The sequence below is a fragment of the Hippopotamus amphibius genome, chromosome 5, assembly GCF_030028045.1.
Source record: "Hippopotamus amphibius kiboko isolate mHipAmp2 chromosome 5, mHipAmp2.hap2, whole genome shotgun sequence".
Taxonomy (NCBI): Eukaryota; Metazoa; Chordata; class Mammalia; order Artiodactyla; family Hippopotamidae; genus Hippopotamus; species Hippopotamus amphibius.
The window spans coordinates 2,422,517-2,429,295 of NC_080190.1; the positions used below are offsets into that span (position 1 = coordinate 2,422,517).

At 47.9% G+C, this 6,779-nt stretch overlaps 1 pseudogene; it reads left to right on the top strand.

Annotated features, from left to right (window-relative positions):
- Positions 1-5,961: 5,961 nt before the first annotated feature.
- On the top strand, positions 5,962-6,429 carry LOC130853390 (ATP synthase F(0) complex subunit C2, mitochondrial-like; annotated as a pseudogene).
- Positions 6,430-6,779: the final 350 nt, after the last annotated feature.

Genomic DNA, 6,779 nt, shown 5'->3' on the forward strand with positions numbered 1-6,779 from the left:
TGCTTTAGAAACGGAAAATCTCAGCAGACCATTTCCAGATCCACCCAGTTTCCCAGCTTTTGGCATCTTCTAGGATCAACAGCACATCTGCTCTTGAACTTCGGCAACTCAGCCGCTCTTGGTGTCAGCAAGGTTCCAAACTGTGAGGTTCAACGCATGCCTCCCTCATGAAGTACCAGTAAGAGCCTCGCCGGCAAGCCGGGGCCGGGGCTCTCAGACCAACTGAGGCGGCGGCACTCCCGGTGGGTCTGAGCTGGGACCCCCACCGGATCCTATTAGAGTTTCGTTAACAACTTGATCACAAATTCTGCCTGATGAGCAGCACAGGCCACATGGTGTATGATGGAGCATCTCAGGGACGCAGAGAGGAGGGCTGGGGGATGTGGTTTATGGACAGGGACGTACGTAGCCACGCGCATCTATCATACATTTATTTCTTGGTTTAAAGGCAGAAGTCCCATTCACATACTTCATTAAAGCAACGACTATAGGTCAAACTTTTCACATTTGTAGGATGTCCCTAAAAATCTGCCCTGGGTTTTAGGAATTAACCTGCACCGTCATGTCCCAACTCTGCTGATCAGGGCTCTGCACCCTGGGATCCAAAGGTAGACCACCTCCCAACCTCCCCGGGGTCTCTAGGAGATGTCCCCAAAATAAAGACATTGATGAGTTATCAAGAGAAACAGGCATTCATCTTTTAAAAGATCCAACTTTTTAAAATATATTAAAATGGAGAAGCACATGGTTTATACACACATAAATGTGTCTGCAATTTATGCTAAGGAAGCCAGGGAAAATGTCAACTATAAATCAGGAACGTTTGGCCTTCGGTAAACGAAATATACAGTAGTGGATACGGTCATAAAATTAGACCCAGGTCCTCACTGGTCATTGCAAAACAGGGATGTAACACTAACACCAGTGACTGACTTTACAAAACAGCAAAAACACTCTGGGTGGAAACTGGTCCTCTATCCCCAAGGTCGTGCAGGTTGTAAACTCTTCACGGCACAGGAGGGAGGGGGCCGCCTGGGGAGGAAGCAACTGTCCAGGGCCTTGGGTCCTTCTCTACTATCTAAGAGCCAGGTCCAGTGCGTGCTTTGCACATTTGTACTTGCCCAATAGTTACGGGGCTCTGAGGTTTAAAATATTTAATGAGTCACTAGTCTATGATTTCATAATTTTCCTGAGATAGTGCTATGAAGATGAAATAAGAATGGGAGGTGAAACATGGCATGTTAGCGGGAAAGTGGGCCTAAGAGACCATTCATTTCCACTCCTCTGGCCTCCAAGCATCGAGGAAGCTCCTGGCTGGGGTCCTGGGCATCCTGTTCCACGGTCTTCCCATACACTCTCCACTTTCCCACTGAGAGCACGGAGAATTTTGATGCCTCCTGCGACGTACGCAGCAGTGTGGTCACAGCCCAGGTGACGCTGGTGCCTGCACCCCCTCCTTCTCTCTCCACGGCACAGGGTACAAAATGAGTAGCAATCTTTCCTCAATCCCAACTTTGCCTTTTTGTCTTTTGTTCAAAAATATTTCTCATGCACCACATGTGCACCTGGAGTTTCTGAAATGTCCCTCGGCTCCACAGAGCAAAGTCCAGCAATGAGCCAGTGGACACATCCTGCCGCCCTGTAAACAACGGGGCATAAAAGGAGGACCCCCACGACTGGGGGGATGTGAGGACACGGGCAGATGTGATAGGAGGAGTAAAAACTGAGCAAAGTATTTCTGCTGAGCAAATAGAAAAAAAGTAGTTTAAATGGCTATGCCCTTTGGCCTAGCAATTTTACATCTAAGAATCTGTAACAAGTAAATAATTAGAAATGCATTTGATAACTTGAATTCAAGGGTTTTTGATACAGTACTTTTTATATCAATGAAAAATATGAAAAGATATCTGAATATCAAGCAATAAGGGATTTCTTAAGTAAATTTTCATATGTCTACATAATAGAATTCTATGAACCATCAAAATCCTGTTATATGAGAACACTATTTGACACAAGAGAAATTCACGATGCATTGAATCTGTAAATTACTTTTTTGGGGGAACTCATATTTTTATGACATTGAGTCTTCCTATCCACACACATGGTATATTTCTCCATTTATTTAGGTCTTCTTTAATAACTCTTAAAATCAATTTTTATTACTTTTTCTTATACATCTCTTTTAGATTTCTTGCTTGATATTTTTCAAATATACTTTATAAGCATTGGTTGCTGGTGTTAGAAATGCAATTAATTCAGTAAAATGATAAAATAGCCACAGTGGCTTTCTTTTGGTGACTATTTTCCTGATATATCTTTTGTCCCATCTACAGAAGGGTACATAAAGTCACACCCTTTTTATAAATGCCTGAGGAGCATGACACAGGAAACTCTATGTATTTATTTACTGATTTTAGTGCTTGTGACTTCTTTCATATTTCAAGTTTTCTGCTCTGAATATTTTTTAAATTTGAATAAACATAAACATTTTTATTAAAAACATCGTATTTTCTCAGTTGGTCTCCTCTGTATGCCTTCCCCATTCTATAAAATCTTAGAGCACATAACTGTGTTTATTTTGCACATTCCAAACACTGGTTCCATCTGTACCTTAGAGGATATATTTCTAGAGCTCAGGAATTATCTGCCCTTTTTTGCAATTCCTCAATTACAGCCCTGTAAGTGTGGCCTCATTCCAGCCCTCCTCTGGCACTGGGCAGGACCCCAGGGGGCTTTCCTGGGGCAGTCCCTTCCCCCATACCCTCTGCCCTAGCTACCCAGACAACAGTGTCTGATGCACATTCCTGAGTTGTTTTACAGATGTGAAACCCCTCCCTGCACCAGATGGAAGACATTAACTACTTGATGACCATGAGCACGTAGCCCCCAGACCTACTGGCCCCTAAGGACTGATGATGGGAAACCCTGTGACCTGAGCCTGTTACCTCACCATCAGCCAATCAGAGGATTGTACGTAAGCTTATCACGTACCACGCTACTCCCCTCCCTCACCTGGCCTTTCAAAATGCTTTGCTGAAACCCATCAGAGAGCTTGGGGTTTTGGGGGCCATGAACCAACCACCTCCTTGCATGGCCCTGCAGTAAACCTTTCTCTGCTCCAAACTCCATTCTGGTTTGTTTGGCCTCACTGTGCTTTGGGCACAGGAACTTGTGACATCCCTGCAACCCCCACGAAACAGCCCCTGTGTCTGGGGGTGTCGTATACCCACAGATACTGAGTCTGGAACCCAAAGAAGACAGTCATAGCCTCTGGACAACAGAGGGGACCAATCCACCTTGTAAAGTGAAGTGGGGAATTCATACCCAGGACAACTGCCCTTTAGCAGGCATGTTTCACACTTGCTGGGGGAAGAATGGCTGATCCCAGTGTGGGTTTCTACCGAGAGGGCAGGGAATGGACGGAAGAGGTTCTCAGGTCAGGACCTTCAGAGACGCTCACAGCATCATCCGCCAACAGGGCAAACGCACGAGATGATGAAGGGAGATGGAGGTCATGCATGGCCCAGGAGACTGAAGACGCTCCGAGCTGCACATCCGAAAACCAGGTCTCCTTCCAAGGGAGGAGCAGATAGAGAAGGAGAGGAGAAGCGTGGCACTAACTGCTCCCTCTGAGGAAGCGACACACAGATTCACTCATAAAAACGTGCAACACCAAGGGGCCAACCTCAGAAGCCCACTTCCCTTCTCCTGATCCATTGGCTTTATTCCTTAGTGGATGGTCAACTGGGCAGTGGCTGCTTTTGGGGAGAAGGTGTCTTAGTCACTTCAGGCAACAGAATGAAATACCATAGACTTGGGGTGGAGGTTAAGCAACAGAGGTGTTTTTTACAGTTCTGGAGGCTGAGAAGTTCAAGATCAAGTTCCCTGCAGATTCTGTTCCTGGTGGAGGCTCCCTCCCTGGCTTGCAGATGGTCACCTTCTCACTGCGTCTTCACAGAACAAAGAAAGCAGACTCTGGGGTCTCCTCATCTTCTTGTAAGGGCACTAATCCTATCCTGGGGGCTCCATCCTCATGACCTCATCTAAGCCTAATTACCTCCCAAAGGACCCGCCTCCTAATTCCATCACACTGGGGGTTAGGACTTCAACAGATAAATTAGGGGAGGTGGGGAACACACAAACATCAGTCCATACCAGGAGGTGACCGGCAGTGCATGCTGAGACCTCTCCCCCAGCACTCAGGTGTCCACCGAGCACTGGCTGGTGGAGGATGCTCCCACCTCTGCCTCCAGGACCCCTGGATGTTGGAACAGGGTGCTCTACGCATTAGCTCCAGTTCACTCCTCACCCTAGAACAAGCACGCACGTCCTAGTTAATTTCCCATCTCAAATCATGCCCAGTGCTGCCAACTCACAGCTCTTTAGCAATTAGATAATGAAGCTAAGGTATGACATAAAATGCCTCCCAAACATGCATTAATAACGTAAATGTGGTATTAATTAGCATATTATTAATTTGCAAATTCTCTCTCATTATGAACTTTAGAAAATTAAATCTCTTTCCCTGTGTCAATTACAGTCTGAGGAGATTTAGCTCTGGAGCTGTCCTTTTCCCTCCTTGGTCTGGTGAGAGGGTCTCATCAGTCTTGGTTTCTTTCCTCCTGAGGATGGCTGCCCTGGCTTTGCTGGCACACGTGAAGCTCCCGCATTTCCTCCCAAGCTGAATCCTCCTTTCCCACAAAGTTTAGAGAAGACGATCGAATGCCCAGCTCTTTCGACAGCTGTCTTCAGCGAATCTGAATCCAGACTTGACATAAAGATTAAAGGCCCCACTCTCTGGGACACCAGTGCTGGTCCTGCTTCGATGATAAGACCCACTTCCCAGGGACCAAGACCACGCTGACCAGCTGTGTACATGCTGTCTGGGCTGTTGGTTCTGGTTTGTTTGTTGTTTTGGAAAACTTGAAGAAATGTATCCCTGACTTGTTGAATGTTCTTTGTTCTGACAAGGTATAAAACGGTACTGAAAACCCTGCTTCTCCGGAGCGTTCCTCAGAGGCCCCTGGGAAGCAGGCCTCTGGGCTGGTCCTCAGTTTGGCTCCAATACAACTCTCTTCTATTCTTACTATTGATTGTTGATGAGTTTTGTTGACATTGCTCTGCGTTTCATGTGGCAACTCTACCCGGTCCCGCCCGCCAGGCCTCTAGATTCCCAGCCCACCCCCATTTCCATCCTGATGGGTGAGCTCGCGCTCACCCGAGTCCCCCCAAGGCTGGCAGGGAGCCCTCTCCTCTCATGCAGGGAGCCCTTCCCAGTGGTCCTGGACACAGGGAGGCCATGGTGCGCGGGTGGGGTGGATGGTGCAGGAGGCCTGAGGAGCTTGGGGCCGGCTGGGGCACTTCACCTGCTTCGCTGGTCTCGGGTATCATTTATTTTCTGTTCAGGAAAGCATTTCCCAGATGGAAACATTCATTTGTCTCATTGTTTGAAGTGCCTTCCACTCTCCCAGGAAAGCTCCTTCTCCGGCCGAGGGCCCCAGACATCCTCCTCCTCCATATGTCAGCTCTCCAAGTCACAAAAGGAAACCAATCATGCTGACACTCTCATCACGGCTCCATAACAGCCCTGTGAGTTCACCTTCCTTTTCGCCACGATGATTGAATCTCCTGGACTTTATTTCTTGCTTACACAGAAGTTTCCTTCTTCCCATCAGTTCTTCATTCATCCCAGATGGTCTCATCAATATTACATGATTATAAGAGATCTATGATCCCGGGGCCCTGGGAAACCACAGCACCATTTCACCAACTTTGTAAAATGAGAGAATTTTTCTCAACGTTGAGCAAAAAGGCACAGCTTTATTTTCAATAATAAGGCCATTTCACAATTTTTTTTAAGCATCATTTTTTGTGTGTGGATCTTTGACGTGAGAGGACGAGTTGCAAATTTCTTAACATGTTCTTAAAGACTGCCGACGAGGTCTTCTCTGCAGTGGGAGCAGCTCTCCTGCCACAGCTCTTCGTCCCCATCCACTGAAAATGCACAGCTGCACCAAGTTCATCTCCACCCCCTCCCTGATCAGGAGAACCTCTCCACTATGGAGCTGATCACTGTGTGCAGTGGTGCTGAGACGACCGGAGACCCTGACAGAGGAGGGCCACAGCGGCTTGGCTGCCCCACGTCCCCTGACCATCTCACGCATTCCCAGCTGCAGCTTCCAAACCAGGGCCATTTCAAGGCGTGTTGACACAGCGGCCACATTTCTTGGAGCTGGGGCTGCTGCAGGAGGGGTGGCTGGCTCTGGGGCTGAAATTGGGACTGCTTTTGGGAGCGTCATCACTGGTTACACCAGGAACCCTTCTCTGAAGCAACAGCCCTTCTCCCACGCCGTCCTGGGGTCTGCCCTCTCGGAGGCCATGGGGCTCCTTTGCCTGATGGTGGCCTTTCTCATTCTCTTCGCCACGTGAAGGAGCCGTTTCCATCTCCCATAGCTCTTTCTCCGGTGTCTCGTCTGCTCTGTATTTTCCTTTTCCTGTACCTCCCCAGGCAGCCTGGGGAAAGTGTTCGGCTCAGGGCTGGACAGACGGAAGACAAATAAATACTGTATTAATAAGAAAAAACAAAAGATTGTTGATGAATAACTACATCTGAATCCCAACCAAACCTTTCATGTCAACCAAGTGCCTCCTATCGCAGTGGAAAAGGGCCCGTGGCTCCTGGTGGTGAAGCGTGCTTTTCGCCTCCAAGTGCAAAATCCCGTGGAGGCTGCGGGTACTTCAGTTACCACAACGGTGCCCGCTGCTTTAACTGGCTTTTC